The sequence below is a fragment of the Dama dama genome, chromosome 27 (genome assembly GCF_033118175.1).
Source record: "Dama dama isolate Ldn47 chromosome 27, ASM3311817v1, whole genome shotgun sequence".
Taxonomy (NCBI): domain Eukaryota; kingdom Metazoa; phylum Chordata; class Mammalia; order Artiodactyla; family Cervidae; genus Dama; species Dama dama.
Genome location: NC_083707.1, coordinates 24,056,289 through 24,075,022, shown reverse-complemented (window position 1 = coordinate 24,075,022; position 18,734 = coordinate 24,056,289). Strand labels below are relative to the sequence as shown.

Sequence of the window (18,734 nt, the reverse complement as noted above, 5' to 3'; positions counted from 1 at the left end):
ATGGTGACTGCAGCCATGAAATTAAAAGATGCTTGCCCCTTGGAAGAAAAGTTGTGACCAACTTAGACAGCATATTAAAAAGCAGAGACATTACTTTGTCAACAAAGGTCTGTCTAGTCAAAGATATGGTTTTTACAGTAGTCAAGTATAGATGTGAGAGTTGGACTATAAAGAAAGCTGAGTGCTGAAGAATTGATGCTTTTGAACTGTGGTGTTGGAGAGGACTCTTGAGAGTCCCTTGGACTGCAAGGAGATCCAACCAGTCCATCCTAAAGGAGATCAGTCCTGGGTGTTCATTTGAAGGACTGATGCTGAAACTGAAGCTCCAATACTTTGGCCACCTGATGTGAAGAACTGACTTATTGGAAAAGACTCTGATGCTGGGAAATGTTGAAGGCAGGAGAAGGGGACAACAGAGGATGAGATGGTTGGATAGCATCACCGACTCTATGGACATGAGTTTGAGCAAGCTCCGGGAGTTGATGATGGACAGGGAGGCCTGATGTGCTGCAGTCCATGGGGTCACAAAGAGTTGGAAACAGCTGAGTGACTGAACTGAACTCAACTGAAGATATCATAGATTCTAAAATGCACCATTCATAAGCAGCACTATTCCAATAGCCAAGACACAGAAGCAACCTAAACATTCATCAACAAATGAATGGATAAAGAAGAAATGGTACCTATACACAATGGAATACTGCTCAGACCTAAAAAGAATGAAATAATGCCATTTGCAGCAACACAGATGGCCCTAGAGATTATTGTACTAAGTGAAGTAAGTCAAGAACAGAAAGACAAATACCATATAATATCATTTATATGTGTAATTTATAATGTGACACAAATGAACTTATCTATGAAACAGAAACAGACTCACAAACACAGAGAACATACTTATGCTTGCCAAAGGGGAGGGGAAGGGATGGATTGGTAGTTTGGTCTTAGCAGATACAAACTATTATATCTAGAATAGATAAACAGCAAAGGCCTGATATTTAACATAGGAAACTATATTCAATATCCTATGATAAACTGTAATGGAAAAGAATATGAAAAAGAATGCATATTTATATATTTATATGAAAATGAATCACTTTGCTGTATAGCAGAAATTAACACAACATTGTAAATCAACTATACTTCAATAAAATACATTTTAAGAATAAAACTTATCATCCATTATTTTATATACTACTAAGAAAAGAAAGATAACCAATTAAATATAACTCTGTTTTCTTCTATATTTATTGAACTTTAGACTTAATAATATATAGACATGGATTTCTATTACACTATATGTAAAGAGAAAATACAAACTGATCAAAGTCTTTGTAAACTTTTATTTTTGGAGTTTTAATTTCAGATATATTATATTGTTAAAAAAAAACGAGCATGTCTTAGTTCCATAAACTATAGTAGAAACAAAATCACAAAGCAAATGTAAAAACAATGAAAAATAATATTTTTAGGTTAAGAAATCTAATAATAGAACATGATGCAGTTCACCTGGAGTAATATTTCTATAGTGATTGTTATTTAGAATGACAACCTCTTATATACAAGAGAAGTATATAAAGTAAAATTAGATGTTATTTAACATCTGTAGATGTTGTGACCTTACCAAAAGTGGAGACTATTAAAAGAATTCAGAATATTATCAACCAGAATAATCCAATCACATGATGAAACAACCTGATTTTGGTGGCCTGGATGGAGAGATTCAGAGTCAAATTAAACAAAAATTAATCAGTTACTAGAGTCCCAGGCACATGGACCAAGATCAATTTTTTTTTAAATTTACCTTTAAAAAGTAGTAATTTTAGGTTTTAGCTTACGCCAGTACTGTCAACCAATATAGGAATTCCACTTTGCTCAGAAAAAAAGGTAATTTTCTTGTGTAAGTGTCTTTAACTCTGGGAAATTTAGGGTAAATTATAATATACTAAGGGTTTCCCTTGTATCTCAGTTGGTAAAGAATCTGCCTGCAGTGCAGGAGACCCAGATTCAATCCCTGGGTTGGGAAGATCCCCTGGAGAAGGAAATGGCAACCCACTCCAGTATCCTTGGCCTGGAAAATTTCATGGACAGCGGAGCCTGGTGGGCTGCAGTTCATGGGGTTGCAAAGAGTCGGGCATGAAAGAGTGACTAACACTTACTTACTTATAATATACTCATTTTAGCCCGTGACAGACACAGTAACATCTCTGTTTTAATTTGGAATTTGAGAATTTGGCATTCCAACCAATTAGTTAATCCAACAGATTAGTCCTAATATTCTAGGGTATCTGATTTTATCTTGAGGCTTTCAGTTGGAAAGTATAACAGAATTTTAGAAAGTATATCAACCATGTTAAAATGTTTAGGATAAGTGGAGTGTCACAATATTTATAAGTTTACTGGGCTAGGTTTATTCAGATTGTTTAAATTATTGGTTTGGTTTCCTAGTCAGCAAAATGAAACACTTGAAAACACTAAATAGAAAGTAAAGTTTAAATCTGTTTGCAAGATTTAAATGAGCTAAATTTGTAGATATGACAAACATTAGTAAAAGGCTCTCTTATAAATAACTATTAATACTAATTGATTGGGCTTCCCTGGTAGCTCAGTTGCAATGCAGGAGACCTGGGTTTGATTCCTGGGTTGGGAAGATCCTCTGGAGGAGAGAATGGCAGTCCACTGCAGTACTTGCTAGTTTATTCAGATTGTTTAAATTATTGGTTTGGTTTCCTAGTCAGCAAAATGAAACACTTGAAAATACTAAATAGAAAGTAAAGTTTAAAGCTGTTTATAGGATTTAAATGAGCTAAATATGTAAACATGCCAAACATCAGTAAAAGTCTCTCTTATAAATAACTATTAATAGTAATTGATTAGAGACAGAATAATAAAATTTGTAACTTGAATTCAAAAGCTTAAAGTAAATATTTAAAATTTATAACATTAAGAAATCCCAAATAAAAAAAACAGATATTGTTTTAAATGTACACAGATTTCTATTATGAACATACACAAAATGCCCACCCACAATCTTAAAATGTAAACAGTGCAATATTGACCTCAGCCCCAATTGCAGAATAACTGAATTTGGAAAATGGGAAAAAGCAAAGTTGCATGTTGGTGGGGAGTGCAGTGGTTGGAGGGTTAATTGTTTCTCTCTTCGAGTAGGAGTCAATAAAACATGTTTGAAGTTGAAAAATAAAGAAAGAACAATATGAGTGTATTATTTAGAAATACAGAAGAAAATAACAGAAGAAACAGATCAAAGAGTTCAAAGTGGCTGCCTCTAGAATGTCTGAATGAGGAGTGAGGAGGAGACAAGCAGGCAAACTACTGTTATTCATAAACTTGTTTTAAAAACTTTTTTGAATATGTATGACCTTGATAAAAATAAATTTAAATTTTATAAAGAAACACTAAGAAACTCACTCAGTTTTGAATTCTAAGTACATTAGAATTTCAATTTCAAATTCAATTTCAAATTTTGGTGATCAAAACTTTCAACTTTTTTGAGGTCTTCATTCACTTTTCCTATATCCTCACCCAAGGTTAGGTCTCTCTTGCCTCCTTCTGGGTGATTCTAACCATACTACCAAAAAAAAGCTCATGCAAGAAAAGCTCATTTATCATCAAGGGGCCAAATTCAGGGAAGGATTTTGCTAGTAAAGAGTTAGATATTGGATGCATCTTGAGGTAGGTATTTCCACCCACAGGGTCCACAGTGTACAGAGTACAGCATGTGTCTGTTAAAGCCTTAGCACAATCACAACTACCCTCTTCCAGCTAAAGTTGGGTTTTGACAAATTGACAGAAAAGTTGATTTCACATTTGTACTCAAATCAATATCCCCTTGGAGATCAACCTGCTTAAAGTTTCTGCTTGGGCTACTTAATTCCTTGCTCAGAGCCTATTCACCTGTAAATTCCAATAAAAAGTTTTGATTTTTTTAAAAAATCAGAACTCTGCATATCCCCATAAGGGCTTTCTTTCCCCAGAGTAGTTACTAAAATATTCATTACACAGTCAGTCTTTTTAATTCCCATTCTTTACAAATTTTTTATACCCAGACCAAAGAGATTTCATTCATTGCAGTGAACTTTAAATGTCACCGTTAATATAATAAGCAGAATGATGATGTCTTTATTCTCATTTATACCTTTGTCTAGATTTTTTTTTTTTCTGTTCTCTACTTACCTGGCAAACTGGGCCTCCATTTTCAAGACTCAGCATAAGTATAACCTTTCTTGATCCACCAGGTAGAATTGGCCACCACTCCCCATGTGTTTCTTCCGCCATCCTCATCCTACCCTCATTCAGACTTTCCTAGAACCTGAGTATCTGGGGAGCTTTACAGACTCTGGGCTCCTGGAATGTGAAAGTGAAAGTATTAATCGTTCAGTAGTGTCTGACTCTTTGCAACCCCATGGACTTTAGTCTGCCAGTCTCCTCTGTCCATGGAATTCTCCAGGCAAGACTACTGGAGTGGGTTGCCATTTCCTACTCCAGGGGATCTTCCTGACCCAGGGATTGAACCCCACTTTCATGCATTGAAGGTGGATTCTTGATCATCTGAGCCACCTGGGAAGCCCACCCTGGAAGGTAGAGACTGTGTTTTGTCCATCTCCATACCCCCAGCACACAGCACAGTGTCTGCTACACAGCAGGCATTCAATATTTATTTATTGAATAAGTGAATGGTAGGAAGTACAATAAATTAGGAGCTGGATACCAAGGATCCAATGCTAGTTTTTCTCCAACTCTCTAAGGTTCAATTTTTATTTTTATAAAGTGGAACTAATGATATCAGTCATTTTATATTTACTGAATTGTTGTTGTTTGAGTCACTAAGTCATGTCCAACTCTTTAGGACCCCATGGACTAGAGGCCACCATCTTCCTCTGTCCAGGGGATTTCCCAAGCAAGAATATTAGAGTGGGTTACCATTTCCTTCTTCAGGGGATCTTCCCCACCCAGGGATCAAACCCATGTCTCCTGCATTGGCAGGTGGATCCCTTACCATGGAACCACCAGGGACTGAGTGGTTGTGATTACTGAGAGAATGGCTATGAAAACAGCCTGTAAATTATACAAAGTATCATTGCCTTCCTTCAGCCATTCATGCACCAAGTATATATTGAACACTTACTTCTGCTCCACACTGTTCTAGGTACTAGCATACAGCAGTGAGTAAAGCATAAAATATCCCCATCTTGAGCAACTTAATTTGGAAGTGGTGGGGGAGGGGACAAGCAGGCAATAATCAAATCAGTAAACTATACAGCCTGTTAAATAGTGATAATTACAATAAAGGTAAATAAAGTAGAAAAGGGGAATAGGAAATCTGGTATGCAATTGGACACGAAGTTGTGGAAAAAGTCCTCAAATGGAAAGTGATGTTTGAGCAAAGACTGGAAGGATGATGCTTCAGTAGAAGGGGAAATAACTGAAGTTTTGGGGGGAAAAGGAAGACTCGCTGGAGGACTCAGCTTGAATTTTCACGATCTAGTGGAAGAGTAAGATACTTTACTGGTGTAGCGGGAGGGAAGGCAGAGAGTTACAAGCACAGACACGTGTAGGTGGACAGAGGTGGTCATGTGACCTTGAGGGAATTTTCCTTCAGCAAAATAAGAACCGACACATCAGTTAAATTGAGGAAAAGTGAAGCAGTGTTCAATGTTCACATAGAGAGGAGAAATAGTCTTTTAGAAGAATGTGAGTGAAGGGATGACAGACTATGGTATAATTGCCAGAAATAGTCAGGCACTTACAGTCAGGAATCATAGAAATAAGATATCACCAGTTGCCATGGTTGTGCTTCTGTTCAGCATTGGTCAGGGCTTCAGGTGAAGGCACGGTGGAGGCAAAGTATTGGATTTAGGTGGACTTTGATTTAGCTAAGCAAGTAAGTGAGATGCATGGGACTTGAGCGTATGTGCAAGGAACAGTGAATAGTAGTGTGATCAACACTACTTCATCCTGTATCTATGTAAAAATTATGTTTGGGGAAATTTAATAAATATAAAGTTTCAGAAATAAAATATTGTCACACTTGTCAGAAAGGCTATCATAAAAAAGACCACAAATAACAGATGTTGGAAAGGATATGGAGAAAATGGAATACTTGTACACTGTTGGTGGGAATGCATTAATAAATTCATGCTGCTACTAATACCAAGGTTCTTTAAAAGACTAAAAATACGACTGCTACATGATCCAAAAATTTCAATTCTGAGCATATATCTGAATAAAAAGGAAAACATTAAATAGAAAAGATTTATAAAACCAAATGTTCATAGCAGCACTATATAAAACAGTCAAGATATGGAAGCAACCTAAATGTCCATCAACAGATGATTGAATAAAGAAGATGCAGTACACAATGGAATATTACTCAGCCATAAAAAAGAATGACATCCTGCCATTTGCCACAATGGGCATGGACCTAGAGAGTATTATGCTAAGTGAAATAATTCAAAGAAAGACAAGTACTCTATGTTAACACTTACATGTGGAGTCTAAAAGTAAAACAAACAAACATATACAGCAAAATAGTGTTATGGGGCAGGGAAGAGAGAAGAGGGAAGACGCAAGATAGAGATATGGGATTAAAAAGGGATATAAACCACTATGTTCAAAATAGATAAGCAACAAAGAAATAATATACAATTCAGGAAAATATGGTCATTATTTGGTAATAACTTTAAAGAGAGTATGATATTGAATCACTGTGTTGTACACCTAAAATGAACATAATATTACAAATAAACTTCAATGAAAAATAATAAATAATAATAACACTCCTTGTACGATCTGCATTAGAAAGAGTTAACCAATGAAGAGGGGAGGAAGAAAAGAGGAGCACATTCTAGCAAAGGGGATTTCTAGAAGAATATAACATCTCCTTCAATGATAAAGGTATCATTTTTCTCCTCAACATTTCACCGGTAAAAATATCCAATTGACCAAGTTATGCAAAGCAGTAAGTTTCATAGAAAACCTGACACACTGTCTTCTTTTGGAGGAATGTGAGGATACATTTTTTGGTTTTGTTTTAGGAGCAATACTATATGGTAAAAGCCCAGAGTTGAAGCCAGACGAAGTAGATTCAAATCCCAAATTATCACACATTAGCTACTTATTAGTTGACCTTGGAGAGGTCAGTCAGCCTCTCGATGCCTTCATTTGAAAAATGGAAATAGAAACAGAAGCCACTCATATACAGATTGAATCAGTTAAAGTACATAGGTATCTTCCGTGGTAAAGAATTCACCTGTCAATGCAGGAGACTAAGAGGCATGGCTTCGACCCCTGGGTCAGGAAGATCCCCTGAAGAGAGTACGGCAGCCCACTCTGGCATTCTTGCCTGGAGAATCCCATGGACAGAGGGGCCTGGAGGGCTACAGTCCATAGTGTCACAAAGACTTGGACATGACTAAAGCAAGTTAGGACACAGTACCCTATTCCTCATATGAAGGCACTTAGAAAAGGGTCAGGCATATCGGACAGAAAGCAAGTTGAAGAGGAATATTAACTATTATCAGGAGTAGTTGGCTTTCTGTTATGAATTTATTCTGTTTTTTTCCCTACACATGTTATGAATTATGTTACAGATCAAATGCACACGGCATATATATCTATGTTTGTATTTAATGACAGAGACCTTAGGACTGGTATTCTTTGATCTTCTGGTATGGCATGGATGTATACTATATGTTGATCAGCACTGAGATTTTTCTTGTATTATAGTTGAATATACCTGTTGTCATGGAAATGTTTACCAAGTGGAACACTGTACTGAGCAAATCATTCAATAGAATATACACTGGGGTTCATCATGCTGTCCTAAGATGAGAGAGGCATAAAGAAAAATTAGGTTCACATGAAAAGGAAGATTTTCTAGAACACACAAGACCTTAGCCTCATTATTTCATAGGAGAATTAGGTATAAGCAGCAAACAGTTCTATTTAAGCAATACCTATGCTTAAACACAGGCGTCTCAGGTAACTCAGTGACAAATAATTCACCTGCCAAAGCAGGATACCCAGTTGATCCCTAGTTCAGGAAGATCCCTTGAAAAAGAAATAGTAACCCACTCCAATATTTCTACTCCATCTGCACCATTCTACGTCCCTATCAATTATTTCTTTATTGTATCATTCTCAGTTGTGATTTATGTTCTTTGGCTAGTTTTATGTGTTTTTAAAAATCACCTTATAGTAGGTAAAATAAGAGTGTACAATGATGTCCACATCACAATCCCTGGAATCTGTGAATATGTTATGCTTATGGCAAGGGGAGTTTTGAGGTTGTAGATGGATTTAGGGTTGCTAATCAGCTGACCATGAGCTAGGAACTTTATTTTGGATTATGTAGGTCAGCCCAATGTAATCAGAAGGGTCTCTGAGAAAGAAAGACAGTGGGAAGAGTATAAGAATCAGAGTGATTTAATGTGGAAACTCAACCTATCTTTGCTGACTTGGGAGGTGGAGGATAGAGGCCATGAGTTCAAGGAATGCTGACAGCCTCAAGAAACTAGAAAAAAAAAAACAAAAACAAAAAGATCTTCCTCTCCAGGCTCCAGAAGGAATAAAACCTTGCTGACACCCTAACTTAAGACCAATGAAGCGCATACCAGATTTCTGACCTGTAGGATTTTAAGACAATAAAATAAAATTGTATTGTTTTTAAGCCACTAAGTTTTTGGTAATTTATTACAATAGTCATGGGAAACTAATATAATATTAAAACATTTGGGGAACTTGATGATTTTGAAATAAAAGTATAAACAAAAATTCACTGAAAATGGTCAAAAAATATGCTAACAGCGTATGTCTAAGTTCAAATTAAATCAGAATCAGTTCAGTTCAGTCACTCAGTCGTGTCTGACTCTTTGTGACCTCATGGACTCCAGCACGCCAGGCCTCCCTGTCCATCACCAACTGCCAAAGCTTATTCAAACTCATGTCCATTGAGTCGGTGATGCCATCCAACCATCTCATCCTCTGTCGTCCCCTTCTCCTCCTGCCTTCAATCTTTCCCAGCATCTGGGACTTTTCCAGTGAGTCAGTTATTCGTATCAGGTGGCCAAAATATTGGAGTTTCAGCTTCAACATCAGTCCTTCCAAAGAACATTCAGGACTGATTTCCTTTAGGAAATCAGAATAGGAAATTCCAAAATTGCTTCAGAACTGAAATTTCAGCTCGTCATTTATTCACTTATATTTAAAATGGATAACAAATAAGGACCTCCTGTATAGCACAGGGAACTCTGCTCAATGTTCTGTGGCAGCCTGGATGGGAGGGCAGTTTGGGAGAGAATGGATACACATATATGTGTGGCCGAGTCCCTTTGCTGTCCCCCTGAAACTCACAACATTGCCAATCATCGATTTGTTGCTGCTCAGTCCCTAAGTTGTGTTCAACTCTTTGCAACCCCATAGACTGCAGCATGCCCAGCTCTTCTGTCCTCCACCATCTCCTGAAGCTTGCTCAAATTCATGTCCATTGAGTCAGTGATGCTATCTAACCATCTCATCCTCTGTCTCCCCCTTCCCCTCTTGCTCTCAATCTTTTCCAGCATCAGGATGTTTTCCAGTGAATCCACTCTTTGCATCAGACGGACAAAGTATTGGAGCTTCAGCATCAGTCCTTCCATTGAATATTCAGTGTTGATTTCCTTTAGGATTGACTACTTTGATCTCCTTGCAGTCCAAGGGACTCTCAAGAGTCTTCTCCAGCACCACAATTTGAAAGCATCAATTCCCTGATGCTCAGCCTTCTTTATGGTCCAACTCTCATATCTGTACATGACTACTGGAAAAACCATAGTTTTGACTATATGGATCTTTGTCAGCAAAGTAATGTCTCTGCTTTTTAACATGCTATCTAGGTTTGTCAGAATCTTCCTTTCAATGAGCAAGTGTCTTTTAATTTCATGGCTGCAGTATAATCAGTTATACTCAATAAAATACACAATATACAATAAAAAGTTTAATAAAAAAATCTTGCCAGTAACTTGGAAAAAAAAAGAGGGTTGATTATCCTAGAGATTTTATTGCCCCATCTATCCATTCACATTTTCATGTTCCATTATTCAAAGTAGCAACAATCTCTAACTTGGAACACTGAAAAGCATATTTTTCTTTCATTGCTTTAGCAAATTTTTCTGTATGGAAGTGCCTGGAAAACTTATTGCTGCTTCCTCTGCTATTAACACACACTTGCTCAAAGCCTTTAACACATTCTGCCATCTGTATGATTTCCTGTTCATTGTTTTAAGAAAGAGAAGGAAAAGAATAATTGTGACATTAATAGCGAAAAGATAAAGAAAGGAGATTTGACCTCCACACTGACAAACTTTCAAAGCTGTTCTTCATGGAAGGTGAAAGGGAGGCAAAGAAGTTGGCTTGGAGCCATGTTCTGGTCGGGTTCTAGAATGTGGGTGGCATTAGCTTTGGTGAGCCAAATCTATTCTCTAGGAAACAGAGATCCTCAGATTTGAGAAGCCCTGAGCTGGCATATTTCATTGACTTTAAATTCAACACAAAAATGCAGTAAGAAAATGTTAAAGGACACCTCTGTGGAAAATGCTAGAACCAAATTCATGGGATAGAACAGTATGGGCTGAGTCTCTGATAAGACATACTCATTCTTATCAGAATCATCCTAGATTTCTCCCCCATTCTCCTGGATTTCTCAAAAATTTTCAGGCATTAGGGATGAGAAACTAGGTTTGCCACCCATTTTGGGTCTGCTTAATGTTGTTTGCCAGGTTGAAGACAGATTTGGGAGACATTTCTCTGTAATTTTCAAGCGAAAAATAAAGCCACAATAAGGCATTGTTCTTTGCACACCCTCACATGCACAGATTAATGGGATCACATGCCTACATCTACACAGCAACCAAGCCAAAAATAAAATTGGGCACATTGAAAAATATAAAGATAACCACAATCATTTCAATCAGGATCTCAGATAACAGTAATAAAGTGAACATTTGCATGTAAATATTTCATGAGCTGTTATGTTGGGATAAACACATAACCATTTATGAGTTTGTTCACCTGTGTACTGGTAGATAGCAATGGAGCACCATTACATGTAGCCTCTGCAATGAATTCCAGGGATACACAGTCACAGGTACATGGTCCTAGATCTTGTGAGTCTAATCAGGGGACAGAGAAATTTTACATTACAGAGAGGTAAGTATTATTACAGAAATGTGCCCAGATAGTCATTATGGAAGCAGAGAAGCACAAACTTATGTCATGAGGAAAGCTAGACATCTGTTACTCTTTCTGCTGTCCAGTGTCTGTATTAGTTTGAGTTCCTTTAGACACTGACCTTTAGGAAATGATTCAAGGGCAAGGCGATTATATAGGAAGTAAAGGAAACATGACTAGGGGAGGGGAGTTGGATCAGAGAAAGGAAGGCAGTCAACAAATGTGATGTTATAAAGCCAGCTCCTACAGTGAGACATGAAAGCATAATCCCACTTGGAAATTCTAGGCAATGGTATCAAATACATCTCTCCAACTCAATGGACATGAGCTTAAGCAAACTCTGGGAGACAGTAAAAGACAGGGAAGCCTGGCGTGCTGCAGTTCATGGGGTTGCAAAGAGTCAGACATGACTTAGCTACTGAATACTAACACCACTTCTCATTGTCACCTCCTACGCACAGACGGAAGATTGGAGGGAGCTCCAATCAGTCACTGGCTGAGAGTTCTTCACCCAAGACACCCAATTCCCCTCAGCACTTCCAGCCAGCCCTATGAAATGAGCAGAACCTTTTTTACTGGCTTTGGAAATGGCTTCAAACAAAGACAGTGGCGGGGCTTCCCTGGCGGCTCAGTGGTAAAGAATTCACCTGCAGGAGATGCAGGTTCAGTCCCTGGGTCGGGAAGATCCCCCAGAGATGGATATGGCAACCCATTCCAGTGTTCTGGCCTGGGAAATCCCATGGACAGAGGAGCCTGGCGGGCTTCAGTCTATGAGGTTGTAAAAAGTCAGACACAACTTAGCCCCTAAACAATAATAACACAGACAGTGGCAACTGGATGTCACGGTCAGTCAGAGCATAGTGAAAGGGTAAGGCTCAAGGGATATGAGTGATGAATGAGGTGTTTACATTTTTTCCTACAGCATCTAAACTACCTCCTAGGTTTGGATAATCCCTCATGGCAGGAAACAGAAAGTACCCAGTAATATAGAACCAGAATGTGAAATGCCCATTTCCCTTGCAGCTAGGGCTCAGGGTATGAACCAGGCTCTAGCAATCAGACACACTTGAATAATTTAAGCAAGAAGCTCAGTAAAACTCTCTCATTCAATCAGAGGTAATGGTACTGATTAATCCAAATCAAATTTCACATCAAGCAGATGGTTTTCCCAAGTGTCTTCTTTCTCCTACCTTTTCTGCTGAACATATACACACAAGGCTAGCTACAAAATTTGTATCTGCCAGTGCAAGGTGAAAATATAGCCTTATGTTCAAAAACTAGAGAAAAGTGCTCTTAAAGGTACATGTAAAACATTTTTACTGTCTTCTGTCCTCTCTTTCTCCTTCTCTCGACTTGCATGCTGTTTTGTCTTTGCTATTTAATGTCATTCTAAATACCATCAAATTAAAATACTAAATTTTAGCATAAATTTTACCATTCATATTTATATTGTGTCATGCTAGTTTTAAGTACAAATGGCACAGTATTTACCTTGTATGTAACATCACCAAAATGATAAAATTTGTATTCTGTGGCTCATCCCCAGAGGGTGCCTTGAGCTGGCCCAGAGAGACAAGTCCATGCCAGAATCAGGGAATTTGTTGGGAGGAAGAGAGGCTCCCTCCAGTCACAGAGCCTTGACATGAAGACCCTCAGAGGCACCCAGGGGTCCTGTCTTACCATGTGAGGTATTTGCATTCTGCCCAGCCTTAGGACTGCCAGGATCCCCTTGCATCACCCTCAATCCACACACTGCAGCCCAGAGAGGAGTATGGCCTGGGACAGGCTAGCCTGTCATCTTCCCTTCCCACAGGCCTGTCACCACAAGCCACACAAATAGATGAAGCTCAATGATTTTTTAAATTGAAACATACTTGATTTACAATGTCTTGTTAGTTTCAGATGTACAGCACAGCAATTTAGTAATATATGTTGTTTTCCAGATTGTTTTTCCTTATAGGTTATTACAAACTACCAAGTATAGTTCAATAGTAGTTCATGACTATGCTCTATAGTAGGTCCTTGCTGTTCATCCATTGTATATACAGAGGTTGTTGTTCAATCATTAAGTCATGTCCTACTCTGTGATCCCATGGACTGCAGCATGCCAGGCTTCCCTGTCCTTCACTATCTCTTGGAATTTGCTCAGACTCATGTCCATTTAGTCAGTGATGCCATCCAACCAGCTCATCCTCCGTCTCCCCCTTCTCTTCCTGCTCTCAATCTTTCCTAGTAGTGATCCACAAACACAGAAAACAGGAGGGACAGACCAGGAGGATGGGATTAACATATGCAAACCCAGTGATCCTTAAACCTCACGCCGAGAGCAGTAAGTACCTGGGTCCCAGGTGGACTGCATGCTGGTCTCCGCTGACAGATGGCCTCTGACCGGCCATCCACCCAACACCCCATGATGCTGCCAGCCTGGATGTGCCGGCTGTCACCATTCCCAGCCCCAAGGTGTGGCAGGATGAACATCTCCACCCCTGACCCTTCCTGCGCCCATGTTCAGGCTCCTTCTAGGGGCAGGGACACAACCCTTGTGGGGTGGTGGGGTGGCAGCAGGGAGACAGAGGCCAAGTGGGCCTGGAGACCCAGGGGGTTGGCGGGCAAGTGGCAGAGAACCTCTCCTGGGGGAGGGAGGTGTGAGGAGATGGGGCTCTGTGCTCTTTCACTGTCTGATCAGACATCATTCATAAAACGTAAGTTGAAAGAGTTAAGAAAATCAAGACAGCAATGGGAGAGCATTAAACCCCAAGTGTGCTGCCCTTCTGAGCATGGGCCTCTGTGTTAATGTGCTGGACACTTACCCTGGTTCTTCGCACACACATGACTCACTTGACCACAGGCAAGGTCCTTATTTTATTTATTTATTTATTTTCGATCTAGCTGCACGGCATGTGGCCCCAACCAGGGGTCAAACCCATGCCTCCTGCAGTGGAAGCACAGAGTCTTAACCACTGGACCACCAGGGAAGTCCCTAGGCAAGTTTCTTGAAAGAATAACTCATACTCCCTATCTACTCTTCTCCTCTCCCATTTATATCTCAAACCATTGCATCAGGTTTCCATCTTCAAAATCAGAAGTGGATCAGGCATTGCAGGACCAAAAGCTTATATAGTTTTGAGGCTAACTTTAAGAAAACAGATTACAAAATATGACTGTTAGTTTAGGAATATGAAAGAGAATTTGCATTTGAGTGGACCTGGTGCTGAAACTCCCTTCCCTCATAGTAAATCCTCCTTTGCCCACAATTTCTCTCTAACCGCTCCCCCTATTTGCTCTCCAATTGTCAAATCTAGTGGATAAGTCTGAGTCTTACTTGACTTCTCCCCTGTAACTGATAACGGATATCATTGACCATCTGTGCTTTGAAATCCTCCAGGTTGGTTTTTAAAACATCAATCTTCTGGTTAATACATTCGTCATCTTTCTTTGGCTTTTCTCTTTTCAATTTCTTTCACCTGTGGTACCTGGATAACTTTTGATATAAATGTTTATTTTTAAAGGAAAGATATTGCTTAAAACAATGATGACATATATGCAAGTACATTGTAACTTGTAAAGCACTATATAAATATGAAATGTTTATTATTACTAGGTGATTGATTCTATAATTTGTTTAGCAAACACTTATCTTGATTTTCCAAATGATCTTTTTATATACTAAAAGAAATACACATTCAAGGGATTCATGCAAGCTGTAGAAATGACTTTATGATTTATACAGTATTTTTAGGTGTTTCCCGTATTTTGTATTCTCCATTCCAAAATAAATAACACTGAAAAATTAAGGGAATGACATTTATTGCATGTATCTCTCTGTTTCTCCCATTATATGAGTGAAATTTTTATTTTTATGGAAATTAGTTGCATGAAACTCAAGCAAAAGTACCTAAATGTGGCAGATATATTTCCCTAACCAGAAATCAATCTGTCCAAAAGAAAAAACAACCCAAACACAAGATTTCTTTTTCCTTATCTGAGTTTGTCTTTTATGCAACACAAAATAACAACTTCATCTGGCTATAAAATATTTTTCTGCTGAATTTTTTGAGTAGTTTTGTCTCTGAATTAATAAAAATCAACCTATCTGAAGGCAGACAGAACATAAATTGTTATCATCTTGTTTCAAAGTTAATGACAGTTTCAAAAACTATCTCCATCACAAAAAATCCATTTAGGTTTATGAAAGATTTCACACAAGACAAAAAAAAAATGCTTCATGACTAAGATACTAACTACCAAAAAGAAAATGACAGTTTCCTATTTATCATGGTGATTTATTTTTTCTCTAAAGAGTGGACTAGGTGTTCATGGTCTTTATATTTGTAAATCCATTATGATAATTGAGAAAGCAGGTTTTTGTAGCCAACATTCTTTTTAAATGAACATTGAGCCTCTCAAGAATGGAAAAGCAAGCTTTTCATGGCAAAATGTTCTTTTTAAAATTGCCATTAAGTACTGGCACTAAAACAGAAACACAGACCAATGGAGCAAGACAGAAAGTCTGGAGATAAACCCACCCACCTATGGTCAACTAATCTATGACAAAGGAGGTAAGAATATACATCAAAAAAGAGATCGTCTCTTCAATAAGTGGTCCTGTGAAAATGGGACAGCTTCATGTAAAAGAATGAAATTAGAATACTCTCTAACACCATACACAAAAATAAAGTCAAAGTAGATTAAAGACCTAACTGTAAGGCCAGATACTATAAAACTCTAAGAGGAAAACATAGGCAGAATACCCTCTGACATAAATCACAGCAATGTCTTTTTTGATTCACCTCCTAGAGTAATTAAAATAAAAACAAAAAGAAACAAATGGAACCTAATCAAACTTTAAAACTTTTACACAGCAAAGGAAGCTGTAAACAACACAAAAAGACAACCTATAGAATCGAAGAAAATATTTGCAAATTAATCAACAGACAAGGGATTAATTTCCAAAACATACAAACAGCTCAAGCAGCTCAATTAAAAAAAAAAGATCAACCCAATAGAAAAAAAAAATGGCTGGAAGATTTAAATAGACATTTTTCCAAAGAAATCATACAGATGGCCAAAAAGCACATGAAAAAATGCTCAACATCACTAATTAGAGAAATGCAAATAAAAATACAATGAGGCATCACCTCACATCAGTCAGTATGGCCATCATCAGAAAATCTATGAACAGTAAATACTGGAGGGGGTCTGGAGAAAAGGGAATCCTCCTACACTGCTGGTAGGAATGCAAATAGGTACAATTATGGAGAACAGTATAGAAGTTACTTAAGAAACTAAACATAGAACTACCATATGATCCAGCAATTTCACTCCTGGGCATATTTCTGGAGGAAACCATAATTTGAAAAGATACACACACCCCAATGTTCACTAAAGCACTATTTATAATAGCCAAGACATGGAAGTAACCTAAATGCCCGTACAAGTGGATAAAGAAGATACAGTACATATATACAATGGAATATTACTCAGCCATAAAAAAGAATAATGCCATTTGCAGCAACATGACTGGACTTAGAGACTGTGATGCTGAGTGAAGTTAGACAAGGACAAACATTATATTGTATCACTTTTATGTGAATGCCAAAGCAATGGTACAAATGAATTTATTTATGAAACAGAAATAGAGTCACAGACACAGAAAACAAACTTATGGTTACCAGAGGGGAAAAGGAGGGGAGGAGGGGTAAATTGGGAGATGGGGATTGACATGTACACACTGCTATATACCAAATAGATAACTAGTAAGAACCAACTGTATGGCACAGGGAACTCTGTTCAAAACTACGTAATGACTATATTGGGAAAAGAACCTAAAAAAGAGTAGAGATATGTATAACTGATTCACATTAGTGTATGCTTGAAACTAACACAACATTGTCAATCAACTCTACTCCAATACATTCTTTAAAAAACATTACCAATAATCCTACTACTGTCTTTTACTACAGGTTATGTTCAGAGTTTTGTTTGATTTTTTTTTTTTTTTAATTTTTTTTTTATTATTATTATTATTTTTTTTCCAGTGGGTTTTGTCATACATTGATATGAATCAGCCATGGATTTACATGTATTCCTCATCCCGATCCCCCCTCCCACCTCCCTCTCCACCCGATTCCTCTGGGTCTTCCCAGTGCACCAGGCCGGAGCACTTGTCTCGTGCATCCCTCCTGGGCTGGTGATCTGTTTCACCATAGATAGTATACATGCTGTTCTTTTGAAATATCCCACCCTCACATTCTCCCACAAAGTTCAAAAGTCTGTTCTGTATTTCTGTGTCTCTTTTTCTGTTCTGAATATAGGGTTATCGTTATCACCTTTCTAAATTCCATATACATGTGTCAGTATGCTGTAATGTTCTTTATCTTTCTGGCTTACTTCACTCTGTATAATGGGCTCCAGCTTCATCCATCTCATTAGGACTGGTTCAAATGAATTCTTTTTAATGGCTGAGTAATATTCCATGGTGTATATGTACCACAGCTTCCTTATCCATTCATCTGCTGATGGGCATCTAGGTTGCTTCCATGTCCTGGCTATTATAAACAGTGCTGCAATGAACATTGGGGTGCACGTGTCTCTTTCAGATCTGGTTTCCTCAGTGTGTATGCCCAGAAGTGGGATTGCTGGGTCATATGGCAGTTCTATGTCCAGTTTTTTAAGAAATCTCCACACTGTTTTCCATAGCGGCTGTACTAGTTTGCATTCCCACCAACAGTGTAAGAGGGTTCCCTTTTCTCCACACCCTCTCCAGCATTTATTGCTTGTAGACTTTTGGATAGCAGCCATCCTGACTGGCGTGTAATGGTACCTCATTGTGGTTTTGATTTGCATTTCTCTAATAATGAGTGATGTTGAGCATCTTTTCATGTGTTTGTTAGCCATCTGTATGTCTTCTTTGGAGAAGTGTCTGTTTAGTTCTTTGGCCCATTTTTTGATTGGGTCATTTATTTTTCTGGAATTGAGCTGCAGGAGTTGCTTGTATATTTTTGAGATTAATCCTTTGTCTGTTTCTTCATTTGCTATTATTTTCTCCCAATCTGAGGGCTGTCTTTTCACCTTACTTATAGTTTCCTTTGTAGTGCAAAAGCTTTTAAGTTTCATTAGGTCCCATTTGTTTAGTTTTGCTTTTATTTCCAATATTCTGGGAGGTGGGTCATAGAGGATCTTGCTTTGATTTATGTCGGAGAGTGTTTTGCCTATGTTCTCCTCTAGGAGTTTTATAGTTTCTGGTCTTACATTTAGATCTTTAATCCATTTTGAGTTTATTTTTGTGTATGGTGTTAGAAAGTGTTCTAGTTTCATTCTTTTACAAGTGGTTGACCAGTTTTCCCAGCACCACTTGTTAAAGAGGTTGTCTTTTTTCCATTGTATATCCTTGCCTCCTTTGTCAAAGATAAGGTGTCCATAGGTTCGTGGATTTATCTCTGGGCTTTCTATTCTGTTCCATTGATCTATATTTCTGTCTTTGTGCCAGTACCATACTGTCTTGATGACTG

General features: G+C 38.0%; 1 pseudogene; it reads right to left on the bottom strand.

The window, feature by feature from the left end:
* The window catches only part of LOC133047614 (protein maestro-like), a 97,753-nt pseudogene extending 84,052 nt beyond the window's left edge, over positions 1-13,701 (bottom strand).
* Between the last annotated feature and the right edge of the window lie 5,033 nt (positions 13,702-18,734).